The sequence below is a fragment of the Ambystoma mexicanum genome, chromosome 6q (genome assembly GCF_040938575.1).
Source record: "Ambystoma mexicanum isolate Mex_15411 chromosome 6q, UKY_AmexF1_1, whole genome shotgun sequence".
NCBI classification, from domain to species: domain Eukaryota; kingdom Metazoa; phylum Chordata; class Amphibia; order Caudata; family Ambystomatidae; genus Ambystoma; species Ambystoma mexicanum.
In genome coordinates this window covers 166,130,925-166,154,050 of record NC_090937.1, presented here as the reverse complement: position 1 = coordinate 166,154,050, position 23,126 = coordinate 166,130,925, and positions in this window count along the sequence as shown.

Genomic DNA, 23,126 nt, shown 5'->3' with positions numbered 1-23,126 from the left:
GGATGGGTACTCCCCTTAATGCAACAATTATGGCGCATCTGCTAGCCAAACACAAAAAAAGGGGCTCCGGCCCACTCTATATGGCATCAATAGACCTTACCTCCATCTTTGACTGTGTCATACGATCACTCCTGTGGAAAAACATGGCTGCTATGAATATCCCTGAGTATATCATACAACTAATATCTAAGCTCCATACAAATAAAACTTATTTGGTAAGAGTGAACAACGAAGGCACAACCACGCATCCAATAAAGATCGAGCTTGGTGTAAAACAAGGATGCAACCTAGCAGCCACGCTTTTCAATCTTTATTTATGCGGCATCAACGACATCTGGAACAATCAGATTTCTTATCCGGCAAGGCTTGGTCACCTAAAAATACAATGGCTAGCCTTTGCTGATGATACAGTAATATTTGATCGTACGCCCAAAGATCTGCAAATTAAATTAGATCTATTTGCATCTTATTGCCTTACCCACAATTTAAAATGCAATGTGGAAAAATCTAATATAGTAGTATTTAGGAATTTTAAGAGGAAAAATATCATCCGGAATTGGAGAATTGAAAACATCCCCATAACCATAGTGCCTGCAATTCGTTATCTTGGCTATACTATATCTGACTCCCACTCCTTGGCAATGTGGAAGGAGGTATTACAAAAGAAAGCGGCTCCCCTTTCCACTCAAATGCGGATAGTTTATGTAAAGTTTTGCAAATTCTCATTGATGCCACTACTGCAATTTTACATCCTGAAAGTGGAATCTGTCATCCTTTTTGCTCTGGATATGTGTCTGGCGAACATCAATAGCTATCTTGACCAATTACAAGGCTGTATTTGTAAGGGGGCTTTGCGGTTGGCCAAATCCACTCCAAATATTGTAATAAGGCAAGACGTAGGTCTTACTGCACTATCCGCACGCCGTAACTGGCGTTTGTTGGCTAACTTTGCTAGAATGCTATACCCACCGGACAATTGTCTGTATGAAGATTTGGGTCAATTAATGGTCGCGTCTGAACGATCTTCCATCACGAATTACCACTCACAAATGGTCCACCTATTGGACGAAATTGCACTTGTACCAGCAGATTTAGAATTTAGACCAAATTACGTGAAATATCGTATCATGGAGAATGACTGGTGTAAAACAATAACTGGAATGGCGGAAATTAAGGGATACAAGGAAGCAGCTCGCTTTTGTTCCCCAAGACGTCCGCACAAACCGTATGTAATTCAATTTCCCTGTAATAAAGCCAGGGAAACTTATTTTCGTTTCAAAACGAACCAATCCCTTACTTTAGAAAGGATTGGTAGTTGGAGCCCTCAGTGGAAAGTAGATGCGGAGTTGGGATGCAGATTCTGCAATGATGGATCTATTAAAGAAACTTTGAAACATCTAGTTATATTCTGTCCCCATTTTGAGACAACACGTGCATTAACAATTGCAACAGAGTGTGTAATATCCGAGGCAACCAGGGAATGGCTTTGGTTAGCCTGTATGTGGGGGACTTGAACGAGCTTTGTATTATCCTTGTTCAGACTCTTAATAATCATAAATAACGAACTTGAGAATAGGTTCCAAAAGAATCAGGGGCAGGCTAGCTGCTGATGCAACCAATACTTTACTTGTATATCTTTTGTTTCAGTAAATCTCACTGGTCTGCTGTTATAATTCTGGATGGTAGGATGTTGCAAGTACTGTTTACTTACGTCATACGCCTAAATAGAACTTAGGTTCTCACTATGATATCTGGCATCTCTATTTGAATTGTGAAATTACACTCTAAGTTTCAATACTAGTGTTTATTACCACTTCGACCTGCTTAAATACATGTAAATAGGAAGATGTTAAAAATTCATCCATAGGATGTATAACAAATGAATGAATTTGGCTGTTAACCACATTTACACAAACTGTATTTATTAGGCAAAGAGAACAGTTTAGCAGGAAGGAAATTGTTCACCTGGTAATTGCCTATCTGAAAATGTTAACTGATAACATGAAGAATTTCTGTTTTATAAAAGTTGTAAAAGTTTGTTGATCGAACTAATAAACAACGGTTTTAATGAAATTTTTTTAAAAAAATAGCTCTTTGACTAATTTTAATTTCCTGTTATCATTGGCTATAGTTGCAGTTGTATTTTGCATTGAACGACAAACAAGATGGCAGACATTTCATTTCTAAAAAAACCTGCTTAAATCCCTGAAATATGACTGTCTATTTTTGAGAAGGGGCCACACCCTTCTCAAACAAATAATTAAATAACTACTGCACAGAATAACCCCAAACCACAAACCTGGTCCAAATACATCCAGCGGTTTGACTATGTTTGTCTATGTGAAAATGAATGGGAATTAGGCCGCAACTTTGTAAAAACAAATGTTTTTGCCTTCCTAATAACTTGCTAGAGTAAGCTTGCTTCTCACTTTCCAAACTTCATAATAGAGGCTTCTAATCAATCTCCATTTTTAATGTTTTATTTAATACATGTTTACAATCCGACAGCTCTAAGCATTGATAAAGATACATATACTGCCTGTCATCGTACTGATGTGCAGATTTTGAATGCTAGACATTGTACATTATACATGATTAAGCCTCTTACACATCTTCATGCTGTTTTTCCAAGCTACCTAGTTTTCTTGGTTTAATTTAAAGGCGAGCAAAGCATTAAAAGAACTGCAGTATTCGGATTTCTTCTTATTATGTACTTACACGTGCAAACCTGTACCTAAGCCTCTGCTCACCCGGCTCATGAACCATTTTGTAAAGCCCTTTAAATTACTCGCTGTATTTTTTATTGTGTGGTGTCCATGGAAACTGAATGGTACCTCAAGCAACATAACTCTTAAAACCACTTGAAATCACATTTGTTGTACATCAGATGCCACCTTGATTAGCAAAGTACTTTCATTGCAGCGTGGAAAATGGAATTTCATTTGCCTTAACCCAAGGAGGTATTAGAAAAAAAAATATTTCTTGAGATGTTGGCATGGGAACATTGCCCAATAAGTCGAACCATGAAATAGCTATCAAGGGATTATAGCTGGAAATTATTATTTTACAACAGCCAGTGCACGTACGTGCTTTTACTGTAATTGTGTTCCGTATTTCAGCTATAGAACTTATCCTCTCCAGTGTTTTACATGTTAACCCCACTTCACACTACACACACTAATCTTTAAGAAGTAGTAACTCTTTCTTTATCAGATATTATGGTACAGAAAGAAACATGAAACTAAAAGTTAGGACATGCAACGATTTATCCATTATAATGGAACTTGTCATCGGGAATTCTTTTATTAAATTTTGTTTTTTGTAAATAGTTATTGCTTGCACAAAAAGGGGCCAGAGAGCTTTGCAGAGTGGGAGTGACATAAAACCATTTAGCTGCAACAACATAAAATCACCATTATCACACAGTGGCGATTTACTAAGCCAAAGAAATTGTATAACGTGTGCCAAAATAACTTAGACCAACTCACTAACAGGTTTTCCACCTTTTTTATCGGAGGCCAGTAAGCTTAGAGAATTACGGTGTTACCAGACTCTGTCCCCTTAAGAGACAGAGAGGACACGTGCGAGAGAAGAGAGGAAGGGGAGGAGTTTGGGGGAAAAAGGTAGTACGTGATTAGATTTGAAATAAAGAAACGCTATGCAGTCCTCCGGTGTCGCGTCCTTATTTCCATAGGTCCTAGGGGCCTAACAAATGGCGACGAGGTGGTCTCCTGCGCACCTGAGTCCTCCCAGTAGGTGGGTGATCCCACTACGACATCCAGCACTCCAACTTCTTGCTCCATTGCGCCGTCTGGGCACATCCTGAGTAGCAGCGATCGGGAGCCACAATTCTGTGCCCGATCTTGGGCTGAAGAAGTGAAACGTTCAAGGCACCCATTACAGCGCCACTCCTCCATTGAACGAAGTACATGGCCGTCCACTGTATCCACCACGCGTCATTCTGCCAGCGGTCATCTCCAAGCCACGTGAGAATGAACGAGCACATATGCAAAGCCTACAGTTGGGTGCCTCCTCCTCCCTCCACTTCCGGCAATCCCGCCATCATTATGGCCTGTCTCCTCCTCACGACGGCCACACCGGTGCATCAACTAGATACGTGCCTCCTCCTCCCTTTTTCATTACTGGCAATCCCACCATCATTACGGCCTGTCTCCTCCTCACGACGGCCGCTCCAGCTCAATAATCAGCCATGGGGGCACGTGTTACGTTCACCCTGTGCCCAACACATTGAGAAGGGGAACACATGTGTGCCAGCTACAGGCCAACAAATCCTCCTTGTCCCATATTAACCCATGAGACAGCCTGAACAATGGGCAACAGCAAAGAACAATAAGGAGTAAGGGAAATCTAAAAGAGAGAACTACATAAGGATTGCTAACCACAATGTCAGCAGTGTACCTGAGAAAGCCTCCACTCTAGGACCCTCGTACAGGTTGCACGTGCGCTACTACAACAACCACTGCTGAGGAAGCCTGCGCATAACAGGGAACGCATACTTCAACTGCCACACCTGCCACAATGAGACACCCAGGGACACCACTCCCTCCACCCAGGTCCAGATCAACTCTGCTGCACATGGCTCTCCCATTCACCATGACCCCACAGGCAGATAAATGCCTGAGGTGGGTTGAATGTATGGAAGACTTCAACCACTTCGTAAAGGCAGCCGGGGTGGAAAAGTCACCTAACCTACAAGACATGTTCATCAACCTCATTGGCAGTGAAATCAAGACAATTGTTAATACAATTCCACTAGAAGAACAACCGGATTTCCCCTCGCTGATAAATGCCCTAAACAAAAAGCTTGTAATAGAACCAAATTGAGACTATGAACGACACATGTTTAATCAGTGTACGCAGAGAGGAGAAGAGACAGCTGAGGAGTTCATCACCCATCTGAGAGTTAACGGCAAACACTGTCAGTTCCATGCATTCTTTTTGGACGAGAAAACAAGGCTACGAGTGCAAGAGGGACACCTGTCTCCTGCTCTCAAGAAACAAGACCAGGTGACAGGGGAGCCGCACCCTACAAAGGGGCCGGTCAGACAGGGCCCTGACCACAAAGTCAGTGCTACCACTGTGAAACGATGTCCCCACACTCAAGGACATGCCCAGCACTCTCTCAAAGGTGCGCCAATTGACAAAGAAAGGGACACTTCCAGTCCGTCTGCAGGGAAGGCAGGCCATTCCCCACCCTGCGAATGACCCCATAACCACAGAACATGATGTATGGACGGGCTCCCCAAGGTCCGACCTACTAGAATAGATTTTACCAACCAGGACCATGATGATACGTAAGAGCTGTGGAAGAATACCACCCAGTGTACTACAGCCAAGACTATGAACCCTATGACCAAGCCCCACATTTCAGACATGAATATGATGGACCCCCACAAACTTATCAGGAATACAATGTACACCTGCAATTTGCTCCCTCATGTGGAAGAGATGACTATGATCAATCATACCAGGATGAATATGTTAACCTCATCCCGGGTGACCGAGTGGCGAGAGAGGCGCCCAGGATTGTTGTCAACATTGGAAACAGACAATTCTGCTTTCAGGTCGACTCTAGCACCACTGTCAAACATCATGGGCGAGCAAGAGTTCCTATAAATCCCAGAGAAACCGTGATTGGCCAAAACTAATTTGAATATCATCTAGTGGGGTGCAGCCCTTAACCTTCACTCCATAGGACACTTCAAGCATCAGCTTATGCACAAGGGCCTGCCAGTAGCCACAAACATTCATGGGATTTGGAGTGTGACGAAAGGACAATGTCTTCTGAGCTACCATAATGCATCCTGCCTAGGCCTCATCGATATCCATTTTCATGAAGGCAATGTGATTCACTCAGTCACACCACCAGGCGACAGAAACGAAAACGTGTTCACAATAAAGGCCACCCCCATGTTGCAAAACCTCATCACGAAGGAGACTATCCTAGCAAAGTTCCTGCACCTATGCGCTGGACTAGTGAAACTCAAAGGAGCTCCCATAAAACTACAGATTGAGAGTCCCGTCCGACCCATTCCCCAACTTCCCAGGAGAGTGGGATTCCAGCTGCAAGAAGCGGTCTCAAAAGAACTGAGTCATATTTATTCATATATTGCTTCATTCTTAGAATTAATCCAAGGTAATTGATTGTTGAATCGTGCCTTTAAAGTTCCACACATTTTATTTTATGTAGTTTACTGTGAGCTACGGCACGACTGCGGCGTTCCGACAAGCGAGTGGAAGGTGGGCAAACAAACCCAGTGGATTTGCAAATTAAAAAACGCATGTTACCCGAATCCAGGACCCTGATGGGATTTGATTAAAGCATTATTTGGGTGACTCTCCACTCCTGGATCTTAAAGACCCAGTTCTCCTATGAAGAATTCTACAGACCACACAATAAAAACCAGTGCGCGTCTGTAGCCCTGAAGAAAGTGGTGACATCCAGTCTCAATACCACTGAAACCGGTCGGCTTTTTTTGCGACCTGAGTAGTCAAATCTGGATCAGATAAGATCCCTACATCAGTTTGCTGGTAGACCCTACCACTAAGAAGGGATCACCCTATTGTTCTCTTTTCTTTCTTCAAACCTACAGACCAACGGAGCTCATATATTAAGGAAACAAATCTCCAAACCCACTCATCAACAGGAGTCAGTATCAACAACCACCATCTTGTTGGTATAGGTCAGAGATTCTATTCTATTTTTAACCATTTCTTTTTAAGAAAATAATTTGATTTAACTAGTTGCAAAATCTAAAAAACGAAAATATAAAAAAATGAATGTTTATTTGGAAAACAACACAGTAAACTACATAAAATAAAATGTGTGGAACTTTAAAGGCACGATTCAACAATCAATTACCTTAGATTAATTCTAAGAATGAAGCAATATATGAATAAATATGACTCAGATCCGAGTGTGATATAAAATTAGGGAAGTCCCGAGGTCTCGTTTCCCAACCCAGGTTCCAGTTTTGTGGATACCCTCAAAAGAACTGAACCAGCTGTTCATTGATGGCACCATCGAGCCGGCGACAGGCTAGACACTGTGGGTGTCGCCTCTAGTTATCGTGCCCAAGGAGGGTGGACGATTGAGACTATGTGAAGACATGAGGATGGCGAACACCGCCATACAAAGAGAACGGCACCCTGGCCCATGTATTGAAGACATGATTGTCCAGCTCAACAAATCGGTGATGTTCTCCAAACTGGACCTGAATCAAGGGTATCACCAGTTGGAAATACACCCTGATTCAAGGGGCATCACAACATTTGCCACCCATGAAGGCCTATTTCATTAGAGACGCCTCAATTTTAGCATCTCTTCAGCCGATGAAATTGTTCAGGCAGCCATTGGACAGATGATTAAACCAATTAATGGAGCGCTGAACTACAGCAAAGATATTCTTGTCTTTGGCAAGTCTCAAGAAAACCATGACACTGCACTAGTGGCGACATGCACAGCAGTCCAAGAAGCAGGTTTGACACTCAGGGCCCCATCATGAGTTGGGCGGTAACACCGGCGCTATTAGCACCGGCGCTAATAGCCCTACCGCCAAACCCCCTGGCGCTATTAGCGCCGGATCACGGGTTTGGCGGAATGGTTATTGCACATTCCCCATTGGGCCCATTCGAAAATTCCTCATTCCCCATTGGGCCCAATGGGGAAAATTCACGCTATTACCGCCGGTGGTTTTGCTGCCGGCGGTAATCACACCGAAAATCAGCAAATTTGGGCCTCATCACAAGTTGGGCGGTAACGCCAGCGCTAAAAGCGCTGGTGTTATTAGCCCTACTGCCAAACCCACTGGCGCTATAAGCGCCAGATCACGGGTTTGGCGGAACGGGTATTGCCCATTCCCCAGTGAGCCCATTTGAGAATTCCCCATTGGGCTCAATGGGGAAATTTTGCGCTTTTAGCGCTGGCGGATTTCCTGCCGGTGGTAAACGCGCCGAAAACCCGCACATTTCGGCAGATTTCCCCCCAGCTAAGAGCTGGGGGGAAATCAGCCGAAGCCGTGATTTGGCAGACCCTTAAATGCGGCGGTAACAGCGCTACCATCGCATTTAAGGGTTACTGCCAAACTCGTGATGAGGCCCTCAAACTGGGAAGTGTCACTTCAGCAAGAAAAAATTTAAATTCTTCCGAGCCATCTTTTCTGCAGATGTCATGACACCTGACTCCGACGAGGTCAGCACCATCTCGAACCTCCAAGAATATACGCAAGTGGCAGACATCTGATCCTTTCTAGGGATGGCTGGCTACTATGCACTCTATATCCCCCACTATGCATCCCTCGCTATACCGCTACGACACCTACTGCAGAAAGACACTGTATTCGCCTGGTCATCTGAGTGCCAAGAGGCATTCGATTCCATCAAGGCGGCTCTGGCTGAAGCCCGTCACCTGTCATACTTCGACCCCAACCGGCACACAGAAATCATCATTGACACAAGCCCCATAGGGCTAGGGACCATCCTGGCTGCCCCCGAATCTGCATACTTTCAGGCTGAGAAAGAAAGCCTTGCAGCAGTTTGGGCCTGAGAACATTTCCATAATTTAATCATAGGTAAGCAATTCACACTCATGGCGGACCACCAGGCTCTGCTGTCCCTATTTGGGAAACCACGCACCAAGATACCACCAGGATACAGGGCTGGGGCATCAGACTACAAGAATATGACTATAACATCGTCCATAGGCTTGGTGGTGACCACAATCCAGCTGATTATATGTCTCGCCACCCAGCAGGTATGCCGATCTGCATAGAGGGTGACACAGAATATATTAACTACATGGCCACCAATGCACTCCCACCAGCGATCTCACTCGCCATAAGTTTGACTAGCAAAGCTACTAGGGCGTGTCCAGAGAAGAGATGGACAGGCTAGCAAGGATACACACTGAACTTGCTGTTAAAGACAATGCTATCCTACTGAGAGGGTGTCGACTAGTCATCCCTGCGACACGCAGAGCCGGATTGATCAAGACACCCCATGAAGGGCACAGGGGTGCCGACAACATAAAAAGACAACTGCGGTGCCACGTGTGGTTTCATTTTTTGGACTCGATGGTTGACATGTGGGTCAAGAACTGCCTAGCATGTCAATGTACAGCGAGGACAGAGGCCCCAGTTCCACTACAACCGACAAACATCCCAGATCGGCTGTGGGATAGAGTAGCAGTCGACTTTTATGGACCCATGGATTCGGGAGAATATCTTCTGTTGTTCATTGATGAATATTCAAGATTCCCAATTGTGAAGAAAATGGCAACGACTGCATACGCCCATGTAGTAGCAACATTCAATGAAGTACTCAGCGTGTGGGGCATCCCCAGAACAATAAAATCTGACAATGTAACCCCATTCAATGGCTACAACTTGGCAGCTTTCGCCAATCACATGGGTTTCACCCACCAAAAGATTACCCCCAGATGGCCACAAGCAAATGGAATGGCCGAACATTTCATGGCCTCCATTAAAAAGATAATCCAGGGAGCCTGCATTGAAGACACCAACCGTCACAAAGTGCTATGCAGACTACTACGAGATTACCGAAATACACCTCATGAAGCTACTAATAAGGCGCCTGCGGAACTAATGATATGGTACGAGGTTCACACACTCATCGTGAGACATCTGGTTGCTCAGGAAGAAGGAGACTCTGACATTGTAAGAAGGGACACTGAAATGAAAGAAAGGGCACGTGTGGATACAGACCTAAGGAGAAGAGCAGTGCCCAAAGACTTCCAAGTGGGCGATGAAGTTCTTATGCAACAAGCAACGACAAAGAAAACTGATGCACGATATGCGCAGAAGCCGCTCAATATCGTAGCCATCAAAGGTACCATGGTGATGGCTCAGAAAGCAGACCAAGAAGTCACGAGGAATAGCTCACAATTCAAACACCTCCATGAGGGAGGACGGGGGTTTCCACACCCTCAACCTGATCCTAAGCCACACAAGGCAAGGGATGACCTGTGGATACCCCCCCCCCCGAAGAAACCCGCCACAGGGTGGTGGAGATGGTCGAGATGAGAGGAGAACCCGTGCCTGGCAAAATGAGTGAGAGACCTCATTGCATGATCAGAAGACCACCTTCCCTCATATAAGAGTGTTCAGGCGGACGTTAGGACATTTGTCTGTGGGTGATGTCAACAGTCTCTGTCCCCTTAAGAGACAGAGAGGACACGTGGGAGAGAAGAGAGGAAGAGGAGGAGTTTGGGGGAAAAAGGTATTGCGTGATTAGATTTTAAATAAAGAAGACATTTTGCAGTCCTCTACTGTCGCGTCCTTCTTTCTATAGGCCATAGGGGACTAACATACAGTATCTTCTTTCTCTGTAGTTGCACAAAGGGCTTTTCTCAGGCCAAGGACAAGTCTTGCAGTCCTGTTCTGGATGAGTTTCAGAGGGTGGAAAGTAGAAGCAGGCAGATTTAGAAAGAGGCTGTTGCAGTAGTCTAGCCTAGAGGGAACCAGGGCTCTAGAGACAGTAAGCTTCTGGCGAAAGGAGAGGATAGGAAGAATACTCCTGAGGAGATACAGTTGATTTTTTAACTTCTTTGAGACGTCAGAGAGTGACAGGAAAGGAGGGTGCAGGTGTGCCAATGAGGAGAATCCCAGTATTACTGGCATTAATGGTTGACCATGTCAAAGGCAGAAGAAGGATTGAGTAGAATGAGGACAGAAGGGATGTTTGAGTCAAGGTTGGAGGGCAGGACTTCACGGATGTTCACGAGAGCAGTTTCTGTGCTTCTGGCAGCTCCGAAGCCAGACTGATGTTCATGGAGACAACCAACACAGTCGGTGTGAAGATTAAGCTGGGAGATGGCCAGCTTTTCCAAGAGTTTGCCCCGGAAAGGAGTGATAGAATTTGGGCGATAGTTAGCCAGGCAAGATGGGTCGGCTGTGGGCTTTTTGAGAAGAGGGTGCACAGGAGAGTGCTTCAGAGGGGAGGGGAAGGCTCTAGACGTGAAGGAATGGTTCCAGAAGTCAGCAAGAGTCCAAGCAAGGGTGTCAATGAGGTCCTTGATGGTTAGGATGAACTGGGAAGAAACTGTTTTGAGGAGAATTTCATAGATCGGACTTATCTGGAAATCTTGCTGGGGAGAACAGAGGAAAAGATGAGAAGGATGGAGGAGAGGCGGTTGCAGGGGGTCAGAAAAATCATAGAGATAAGTAGGGAGGAGAGGATGAGAGGGTGGGCAGATTGTCCTGGGTTTTTTAGATGAAATGAGAGTACATGTCCATGCTAAGGGCCTGGGAGGAGACAGGAGAGGTAGAGACTGAAGCAGGGTTGGCCAGCTCCTTGCAGATTTTAAAGAGTTTGGCTGAGTTGTTAAATGCCACAGAGATTCAGGCTTTGATATGGGCTCTCTTCTTAGTGTGGGCAAGGAGCCAGTATTGCCTATTGCCAGAAGAGTCTGATCTGAAACACTTGTATATGAGCGCAATGGAAATAAAATATCAAAATAAATATCAATTTGGAGCCGGTGGCAGGCCAGTTTGTCAGAGGATGCACAAGAAGCCTGCCATTTCATTTCAGCCACCCTACACTTGCGTTTAAGGGTAACTAGGTTAGGGTCGTACCATGAGTTGCACTTGGCTTTGAGACTTCAAGTGGATCCTCACAACAGGGGCAAGAACAGAGTATCAGAGATAGAGCAGTAGAGTGTGGAAAGGGCTGTGTCAGGATGTGAGTCAGCCCAAGGTAGAGGAGGGGGAGAGAAAGTGATAACGATAGTCTCAACTGACAATTGCTTCATGGGTCAAATGAACAAGAAGGTAGGTGGAAGTATCTGATATGGCTTGGCCTCAATGGTAGTGAGGGAGAGATGGGAGGAAAAGAGAGAGTGATCACTCCGGGAAAGAGGAGTGGTCAGAGGGATAGAGAGGGGAGGTCTGAGGAGATCAGAGAATCAAGAGTGTGTCCTGTAGAGTGAGTCATGCCAGAGGGGAGAATAGGAAGAGAGAGAGAGTCGCAGATGTCGCAAAAGAGTACGGATGAGGGACAGGAAGCATCCAGATGTATGTGGAAGTCTCCAGTAAGGAGGAGTTGAGTGGTCGAGGCCAGGAGGGAGGAGGAGAGGGCTGCCGACTCGAGAGAGGAAGGAGAAGATCTAACCAAGTGGCCGATAGATAGTAACCACTGTAAGAGAGTGGCCTGGAGAGAGATAAAGTCTACAGACAAGGCATTCAAAAGAGAAGTATGCCTGCATAGGAATAACAGAGACAGGAATCCACTCTGAGAAGATCAAGGCTGTACCACCTCCGGAACGGTGGAGTCTGGGTGCAGAGAGGATCTTGTAGCCATCAGTCAGGAGAGTATCAAAGCTTGTGACTGAGCTGGCCATGAACCATGTCTCTGTGAGACCAAGGGCATCAAGGTCCTCCAGGAAGCGGCAGATGTTGGAAGAGTGATTGACAGCTGAGTGAGAATTGAGAGTGGCAATATGGAGACAGTTGCCATCCTTGAAGGACTTCCGTGGAGGGGTACAAATCAGAGTTACGCCCAGCGGAGGTGTAGAACAAGCCCGAGGGGGGGTCGGGTGGAAGAGGAACGAGGAGAGGGCAAGGTAGACAAGGAGGAGGAAGAAGTGGCAGGCAAGGAAGCTGAAAAAGCGAGAGATGAGACAGCAGGAGAAGTTAGGAAATTGATGAGGCGTGGGAAGCCTCTGTCAAAGAAGAAAAGGCTGGCCTGAGGACCTTGGACCATGATGGTGCCATTAAGGTAGACATTAATGATGAACTTAGAGGAGTGGAAGGGGTCCAGGAGTGCCTCCCAATGAGTGCCACCATTAATGGGTGAGGAAGAGGAAGGAGAGAGCACAGAGACCATATGAGGAGTTCAAAGGTCTGGGTGAAGGAATGACAAAGAGGATGTTGGTGAGGGTCTGTCTGGAGGAAGCGCTGGAGTAGGTGTCAGCGATAGGAAGACCAGGGTTAGAGGCCAAGATATCCTTTTTGAGCTTCTCTTGCCAGACTTAGTCAGAAATGTAGGATAGTCAATGGAGAAACAGTTAAAAAAATGGGAAATAGAGAGTGCCATAGGTGTCGTAGAGGAGGGGGAAGAAAGATAGTAGTGGAGGTAGGACGGGGTAGACAGGATGTGGGGAAAAAGCAGGAAGGGTAGCAGAGGGTACTAGTCGCTGGACACAGCTAAATACAAAACAGCAGTAAATGTTACTAACAGCTAAGTTCACAACCGTAGCAAATGTTACTAAAAGCTAAGTTCAAAACAGCATTAAATGTTACTAACAGCTAAGTTCACAACCGTAGCAAATGTTACTAACAGCTAAATTCAAAACCGTAGCAAATGTAACTAACAGCTAAATTCAAAACAGCAGCAAGTGTTACTAACAGCTAAGTTCAAAACAGCACCAAATGTTACTAACAGCAAAGTTTAAAGAATCAGCAAATCTTACTTACAGCTAAGTTCTAAAAACAGCAGCAAATGTTACTAACAGCTAAGTTAAATAAGCAACAAATGTTCCTAACAGCTAAGTTCAAAACCGCAGAAAATGTTGTAAACGCAGTCCAGTCACAGGCCTTAGGCATGGGAAAAGGGTGAGATGGGGTGAAGGTGGAAAAGTCAGGAGTGTAGAATGACGAGATAGGGGTGATTAACCCATGGTTGAAGAGCTAATAGTGTCAAGGTAGTTCAGGGTTCCAGGAAAATGTTTGAGCACCATCCTCAAGGTGCATAGAAAGGGTCCAGTGGGACCTCAAGCACCGAACCGACAGGGGACAGGGAGCAGAAAGGGGCCTTAGCTGTGGGCCTTCAGTGGAGGCCGGCATTCGCCTGCCGGCTCCCATGATCTTCCCCGAAGAATGAACAATAGTCCAATCACAGCCCAGCTGTTGTGAAGAAGCAGCAACTCCAGTGCTGGAAAAAATCTTTGGCCATGTTGCAGGGTCGCAGCAAGTTGAAGGAGAAGGAACTAGTCCTGCTAAAAAAAGAGATCTTCATAGCACAGTTTTATTCAATAACACTAATTAATCAAAATCAAGTCAATTTACGAGAACTTTGTTCTTGTCTTCCAAGCAATAGTCAGGCATTTCATCTTATAAAAACAAATATGCACAATATATGTTGATTTAAATATATTGATTTAATACATGAAATTGAATCTATGGTCTTGTTCACACCATATTTTTTCAGCATTGGTAATAATGAGTACACTCTTGGTTTAAAATAGAGTAGGCAGTATAACATGAAATGAGCTATATCCTCCGTGGTCCCTTCAGATACTGAGCACAAAGAATCCAATTAATAATTTCAAATGCAATGGATTGGAAATGAAGATATAGGGAGTATGACTAGGAGATATTTGATGTACATTGTTCCCTCATTTGATGGAACTCATGTTTCCAGATACTCCTGTAATGCATAATTAGTCTTACTCTCCCAAACATGTTTAAATCAGGCCACCTGGCTTACTTTTGCATATCCACTCTCTTAATCATCAGCAAAGATAAGTCTTCTTGACTACTCCAGTACTACCTTTCTCCATGCAAGCAGGATTCTCCCAATAGTTTGGTATAGTAAAGGAGTAAAACATCTGCTTAATGTTAATAAACCAGGGGAGTAATTTAGCACATGGTAAAACTAACAATTTGCTCAATCCCTCCCTATATTTTACTAAAATGGGAGAACACCAAATCCTAAGTGAAAAGATGCTCCACACAGCAGAGGTAGGTTGATAATCAGGTTTTATTCTGATTAAGTAACACAGCAAAAACCCCTAGCAGAACCAGTCTTCACCCTGATCTCCAACAAGTGCCCTTCCTTGAATCATAACATTCTATTCTGGATTGTGCTGGCTATGTTCCAACACAAGGTTCTACATTTTTATTTCTTTTATGGATTTGGCTGAAACATTCAACCTTTCAACATTATCATACAAATTACAATTATTAAGACACAATACATCTTACTCAATAAAACAGCAACCTTGACTAATGAAGGTGCTCACTCCTCAATAAAGCAATTATAAACTCATAATAAAGGGCACATCCCAGTAGGGAATGAGACCAAGAGATTGTTTGTAAGTGAAATAAAGGTTTATAGAATTCATCATCCAGAGAACTCTGCTGCCTGGAGAGTGCTCTGGCAAACATTACAAAAATTGTACAATATATGGTCTGGAAACGTCTCTACTGACGTTTCCCTAGAGGGGCACAGGATTACATCAGGATTGGTGGAGAATACGAATACAGTATATCGATGTAAGGGCCGGCTCCACAGGATAGGCTGGTTCAGAACTGGTGGTTTGTGTGGCACATGGGTTGGCGGCTCATCTGGGCAGAGTGAAAGTCAGGTCAGCTCCATGAGAGTGGGTCACTCTGTCTAACTAAACTACATAACATTTTCTGATACCTGATGAATAATGCAGGACATAAAACAACATTGAGAATGTGGGGTTAACTACAAATTGAAAATACATATAAACACATTTGTGCTTTAGGCCTTTGTAGAGGTAGTGGGGGTGTGGGTCTTGGTGCATTATCAGAGGGGATGTTCGGGCATTAATTGGTCAAGACGCCACAGAGCTCGGGTGGGCAGATTGATATGTGTTGTTTTTTAGTGTGATGTACGATGACATGAAACCAGTTATATGGGGGGCACTCAGGAGTGGTCAGTGGGAAAGGGTCACACTTCTGTTACATGAAAGGGAAAATGGAGAGGCACGGGGTTGTGCTGGCAATAACACTTTCAATGGTGGGGGTGAAGGGAGCAAGAGCACGTTTGTAGAGACGGATGAACCACAAATCAGGATTTGGCCCGGTCACACAGAGGGTAGTGGGCTCAGAGGAAGGATGAAAAAATACACTGTTTGCTTGCAAAAAATACAAGAACATCCGTGAGAAATTAGCTTGGGCCATGCAGACACGGGAGGAGGAGGTGGGGGCTGTCAGTGTTTGCTGTGCGCAGCGCTGCTGAGGGGAGAGGTGGCTTCACAGTAACGTGAAAGAAGCCTAGTCCTAAAATGGTGTCTGGGGTGTTTACGATAGTTTCCAAATGTATCTTGCAGAAGCCCCTCTTCCATTGGTGCCAGGGATCTTTCCACTGGACTCAGGGAAGGTGAAGGAGGCGTCCCCCCACTACTGCAAGAGCAGATGATTTGATTATTTCCTTCACGTTGAATGTACGGGTGGGCAATACGCCCCCTCCTTCCTTACACTAATTACAATATATGTCAAATAAAAATTCAAGGTACAAGATTTACATCAGGGAACTTAGCCCACTATCATGGCAATCATTTCAATTCAGCTGTTCTACATATTCATATTTCTTCAACTACTTCATCCTCCAACTTCAATTCTTGTAGAACATTTAGAGTGGCATATCCCAATGTTTTGGACTCTATATGAAAAATATACATCCATAATTTTTGCGCATCTACGCTAGTGAAATGTCCTAGCACTTTCTTAAAATACTTAATTCACAGAGGTAATAACTTTCCACATTCTGCAATGACATGTTTCAGAGTTTCCATCGTAATTCCACAATATTGACACATTTGATTTGAATGTTGTAGTGGATACCATCTTGTCATTATTTCTCTAGTTTTCCATAGATTAACTCATAGGCGCAAGAGTCCTGCTTGATGCTGCGTATTAGGATATTTCATAAGATAAGGTTCTGGTGTTCCATAACCCTTAAGCGAAAGGATTTTTCTTAAAGACATTATATTTAAAGCATTGATCTCTGGTTTGAATCCAATCACTTTCACATAGCTTTTTCTTTGCTTTTTCTGGATTTTGTATAAGCAATACTTCAGTAATGTCAGCCTCCAGAAAAAAACTCCTGAACCTTAGATGTCCAATTTTTTATGAATTTGTCATCAGAATATTTCATATAATTCGACAATATTGCCACAAACCATTCTTTTTAAAAAAAAATGTTTTACAATTTGTAAAACCTTTATTAATGTTTCTGTAATTTTTATTTTCAAAATTTCAGTATTTGCGAAAAAACGAATAACAAGAGAGCAATATACATAAATCATTACACGTAACACCCAACTATATACAAACCCCACCCACAGAGTCACATCAAATTGAATATCAGGCCTAATACAATAAAAGAAATGTTCCCCAGATCTTGTTGAATAATGCACTTTTCGTCTCCTTTAGATACAAAACCCTTTCTATATCAGCTAGAATATGCATCTCAGTAATCCACATTTCAATTGTAAAGGGAGTAGAGGTCTTCCAATGTCTCAAAATCAGTTTCTTTCCCACCATTGCTCCCCGAAAGATCAATTTTCTATGGGAAGTACTCAAGTCATCCAGGACATCGGTACTACCCAGCACAATGGTCTTAAAATCCATGTGAATTCTTTCATCAAGAACCTTCTCACAAATCTGGTCAAATTCGAACCACATACCTCTCACCCTTGAACATTCCCAGAGCATATGTTCAAAGGTGCCCACCTTATGTACACATCCCCTTTCCATCAGTCTCTCAGGCGTCCAATATGTCCTATGCACAATTTTGATCTGACGCGATCTTTCAACCAGACTCAAAGAACACAATTTCACATTCTCACAAATTTGCGACCAATGATCTTCCGCAATGTCCTCAGCAATCTCCGGTTCCAATCCAGTCTGACAGCATCATTTGTCTTGAAATTAGACACAATTTGTTTATAAACATAGCTAACTAGGCCACAACCACTCACCCCCGGGTTCCAACCAAGCAGATCCACATTGATTCCTTTTTCCATATTTACATCACCCAGCGCTCTCCTGATCTTCCGATAATCTGCCAGACAAAAAGTAGGAACATCAAACTTCAACCGTATCTTCCTAGCAGTCATCCAAGTCGACCCATTTCAAATGTCCCCAATCCACTGAACCCCAGCAAGGAATCAATCATGGCAAAACAAAATTTTCCCTTCATGCGTAACACCCGGATTCAGCCAAATAGTTCACTCTGGGAGTCAACACCATTTTCAAAGCATTCACCTTCCCCCAAAGGGAAAGGTGTAACAAGAACCATCTTTCCAAATCTGATTTGAAAGTAGCGCACACCGCATTCATATTCACTCTCACAAAGTCAGCAACTGTAGGTAAAACCCAAACACCCAAGTACAACAATTTTTCAGCGCACCACTTGAAGCCCAACCCAGTAACCAAATGTTTGTCACACAACGGGAAAAGGGGAAAACTTCCGATTTTGCCCAATTTATCTTGTATCCAGAGCACTGATGAAAGACCTCCAGAACATTCATAAGTACAGGCAGTGATTCAGCAAGATTCTTAAGAACCAAAAGCAAGTCATCAGCGTATAACCAAACTTCTTTTTTCAATCCCCAACAAGCAATACCTTGCAGGCCATTTTCGGCTCTCAGTGTAATGGCCAAAGGTTCAATACTAAGTACAAATAAGAGAGGAGACAGCGGGCAACCTTGTCGCGTGCCTCATTCCAATTCAAAAGGCTGAGACCTCTGACCATTAGTTTTAACATCGGCCATGGGTCTAGTATACAATAGCCTAATCCAGGAACAAAATTGGTTTCCAAAACCCATTTTTTCCAGAACCCTAAAGATAAATTGCCAGTTGACTCGATTGAACACCTTCTTGGCATCCAATGAGAGAACTGCCGAGTCCTCTGACAGATCAGATGCTTTAGTAATTGTGCACAGTAGTGCCCTCATGTTGCTGGATGTCGTCCTACCCTTAACAAAACCAGACTGATTCCGATCTATCAGATTCGGTAGTAGAATTTCAAGCCTTAGCACCAGAATCGTGGCCAGGATCTTATTGTCCACATTAATTAAACTAATTGGCCTATAACGGGACGCCAACGAATCATCCTTATCTTTCTTCAGAAAGACCGAAATCGTTGCATGTTTAGTCATGCTTGGAAGTAATCCCCTAGCTCTAGATGTCTTGTACATGTCCATTAACAACACCAAAGCAGAATCAGGCAACTACCTATAAAACTCCACTGGTAGCCCATCAGGCCCTGGAGACCTACCAACATTAAATTTAGAAATCGCTTTCTTGACCTCTTCCATCGTTACAGGTTCCTCCAACAAAGTTGATTCTTCCTCAGAAATTTCAGGGACCAGAATGTTCCCCAAAAAATCTCCATTAGTAGCATCACTGTAAGTCTCATTTTTATACAAATTCTCATAAAACCTCTTGAACACCTCATTTATCCTCACCGGATCAAATGTAGTCTGTCCACCAAAGTCTGTAATTGATGCGATCGAGCGCTCCGACTCTTTCACCCTCAGTCTGTAAACTAGCCAACGATCACACTTCTCACCTTGTTCAAAGTATGTGCACTTTTGCTGGAAATACCTCTTGTCTACTCTATTTGATATCAACGTAGTCAAATCTCTTTTCAATCGATTCAAAGCAGGAAGTAAATACAGTTTTGTAGGATCCACCATCAGTTTTCTTGATAAATCATTAATTTTACTCTCTAATTCGATCAGTGTGTTGTCCCATTTCTTTTTTATTCTACTCGGCAAATTAATAAACCTGCCACGCACAGTGCATTTAAATGCTTCCCAAACTATGCCCAATTCAACTTCTCCATTACAATTTTCCTCCACAAAATAATCTATTTCGGAAGAAGGTTTGTCCATCTCATCAACATTATCCAACAAGATGGGATTCAGTCTCCAGGTAAATTGCCTATCCACAGTAAAATTCCATCTTAAATCCAAATCCATTACCACATGAGCGTGATCAGTTAGCACAATATTTCCAATACTACTCACCTTATAACTTTGTAACATATCTCCTGACAACAACACCATATCAATTCGTGAAAATGTTGCGTGCGCTCCAGAATAGAACCTGTATTCCCTCACCAACGAATTGTCCATTCTCCAACTGTCTTTCAGATTATGCTCCTCCATTAAATCCATTAGCGCCGGAGATTGCATATCATTTCTCCTGCAGAATCTATTATTACTCCTATCCAATGAAGAGTCAACGACTGTGTTGAAATCTCCCTCCAAAACTATGTTACTAGTCTCCAGATTCTGGACTGATTGAGCCACCTCCCTGAAAAAAGTACCATCATCAAAGGTTTGTGCATAAATATTACAGAAAGTAACCACCTTCCCTGAATGTTCGTCAGAATAGCAACCATCCTTCCACCCTGATCACATAGTACTTTAACAACCCTAATCGGTGCATGTTTCCTTATCAAAATTACTACACCCCGAGACCTAGAATCAAAAGAAGAACCATATACTCTGCCAACCCAGCCCTTCCTCAAACCATCCAAATCTTCTTTAAGAAGATGAGTCTCTTGAAGGAAATAAATATCCCCTTTCAAATCATTCAAATAGTACATCACTTTCCGTTTTTTCTGTACATTGTTTAGACCATTCACATTCCACGAGATAACTCGTAGTTGATTCCCCATCCCCTAACCCAGAAAGTCCACCCCCACACAATGCAATCTAGACAACAGGCCTTGATTCGTGTTTGTGACCCTGACCCCAAACCCCAAACCAACCCCCCAAAAACAGATGCAAAACACCAAGAACAGCAAACAAGAAAAAACTCCTAAACACATTCCAGGTAGTCCAACGTCCTGGACTCCTCTCCTTATTAACCTGAACTCCCCAATAAGCCTCCCAAGTACAAAAGTAACCCACCAAACCACATATAAAAAACATGACCACCATTACTTAGACCTCTGCCACAGCCGCACCCCAGGAAGTTAAGTAAGTACAAATGTCATGAACTATCTACATACCCCAAATCATATATCCAATCCTCGCTAATCCACCAATGTTCATACCTAAAAACAAACCATAAACTCGCACTGAAAGGTAGGATTTGAACACATAGAAACATAGACGCAAAACAATAGCCCCACGATTAAATCATCAACCATTGTCGGAAATGTTAAACATTTGCCTATTTCAAATCTAAGCCTCTCACATACTACCTGCTAACCATTCAATTCAAAGCTTCCATACCACATCACACCCTCTCCCCGATTCAACCAGACAACCCCTAACCATATCTCCATTCAGAAAAGTTACCTAGAATGGCTGAACCCATTTCTAACACACACATAAACTACACCTCCTGGGGTTCATAAACAAAGTCAGACTACAGGAATATCACCCCATTCTTATGAGCAACCCCAAACAAAACATGCAAATATGACCCACACTGCTGCCTACATCCAGACATTAGACATTAATACACAATCCATCACTACCAAAACCCACAATCCCACATCAATTACCAACAGCTGAAGCTGCTATAAACATCAATTCCACCACAACCTTGTTGTATGACATACACCACCACCCCATCCAACTGTACATATCCATAATTCATTCAAGACAGAGTTAAATTTGCATGAGGCAGGGCGCGAATAAAAATACTCACCATGTATGACCGAAAATGTCTCTAAGCTCTGCAACCCTGAAGCAAGAGGTATACGAAATGAAAGATGGCCACCCAATCAAAGCCTACTCCAGAGACCACATTCATCTTTATCCTCTTACAGCATTCTGCCTCTATGTTCTCAAACACACGCAAACTACATCCTTAATATGATGAACTCCCACCCGTCAATCCAAGATCCTTACATTCAATATGCCACTCTCACTAAGAATTGAATCAACAATTGTTAATGTCATACTCATCAATACTGAAAACATAATGTTAAACACATACATTATCCCTAAAACATCAGCACCAGAGAATATCCATTACCAAGAAACTAGCCCACTGCCCCCCTGCATTAGGAGAGCAGAAGGCAGTCACAGTGAAGAAATTGAATACCCCACTTAAAGTTCCACCCCCACATCCCCCCACCAGCAGAAAACACACGCCTTCGTAATACATTTTGTAATACACAAGACTCCATTTGCAATTATTAAAAGGCCATTCAGATGTCACCTCAGCCTGCGGCTCCCCCCTCCCACCACCTTTGTATTGTGTCACACTCGCCAAGAGAAGACTATGACACCGTGACATGATGCCCCCAAGGAAGTTCCTGCGGACAAGCACCAACAAATAGAAAGCTATAACAAACCCGGACAAGTACAGGGGAATAGCTATGACTGGAAAACATCAGTATAGTAATATCGTATTGACCAGACCCATCTGCCGCCCAAGAAATATGCACCACACACATACCACCACTTCACTTCAATCCACACCACTCCAGTCCAGCGGACTGTGGCAGATTGAACACATTGGGTCGGGAGGGCAACCCAGGAGAAATGCGGTATCACCTATACCGCTGCATCACAAAGTACAGAAATGCCCTTCCAGATAAATCCATTAAACCAGCTTGGTTGTCCACAAATTGTCAATCCAATGTCCATATGTGTTCAACATTCATTTAGTTAGTCTCAGCGCCCTAAACACAGCCAAATGTCCAACAACGTGCCCATCACGATCCCTCTTTTGAGCTAACCCCCAAATGTAACCACTGTAAGCTCCAGTGACTGCATCACTGCGGGTTCTGCCTTAGTATTTACGTGTTGACATTCAGCAGGATATTCGATAGTACACAATACGTTCACCTCAATACCGCTTGTATAGGCATTCATTCAGTTCGACTCCAAAAAAAAGGCATTGCATTTCCGCATTAAAAACCATAGTCAAAAAGCCTCAGGTGTGCGAATTCACTGCCTGCCATTCCTCGTAAAAGCACAACGCTGGTACTGCCAAAAGGCTCATTGTTATTGTAACAAAAAAATATCAGAAAACAAATCTATCCTGCTTTTCACCGCAGACGCACACCAGCAATGGATTCCAGCTTTGACTGAGGCAGGGAAGCACAATTCATACAGAGAAAGCATTTCGGAGCCTACACACCATACGATTACAACGAGATGTCCGGGGCATCCAAATCCATTGGCGGGAACACAAGACATAATGCTCCAATCTCACCTGAGAACACTGGACAGTCCATGTAGTAGAGTACAGTTTCTTCCTTCCATGCCGTTGTAAACTTACAGCGTACTACGCGTACGTGACACCTCCTCCTGGAATCCTCCCCCAGTGCCCACATCCGGGTCCGCTGAGCAATCATGTGACATCCCGATTGCTGTAGGTTCTTTCTTCTATGTATTTCCGACGTCTCGCTGAAGCTCC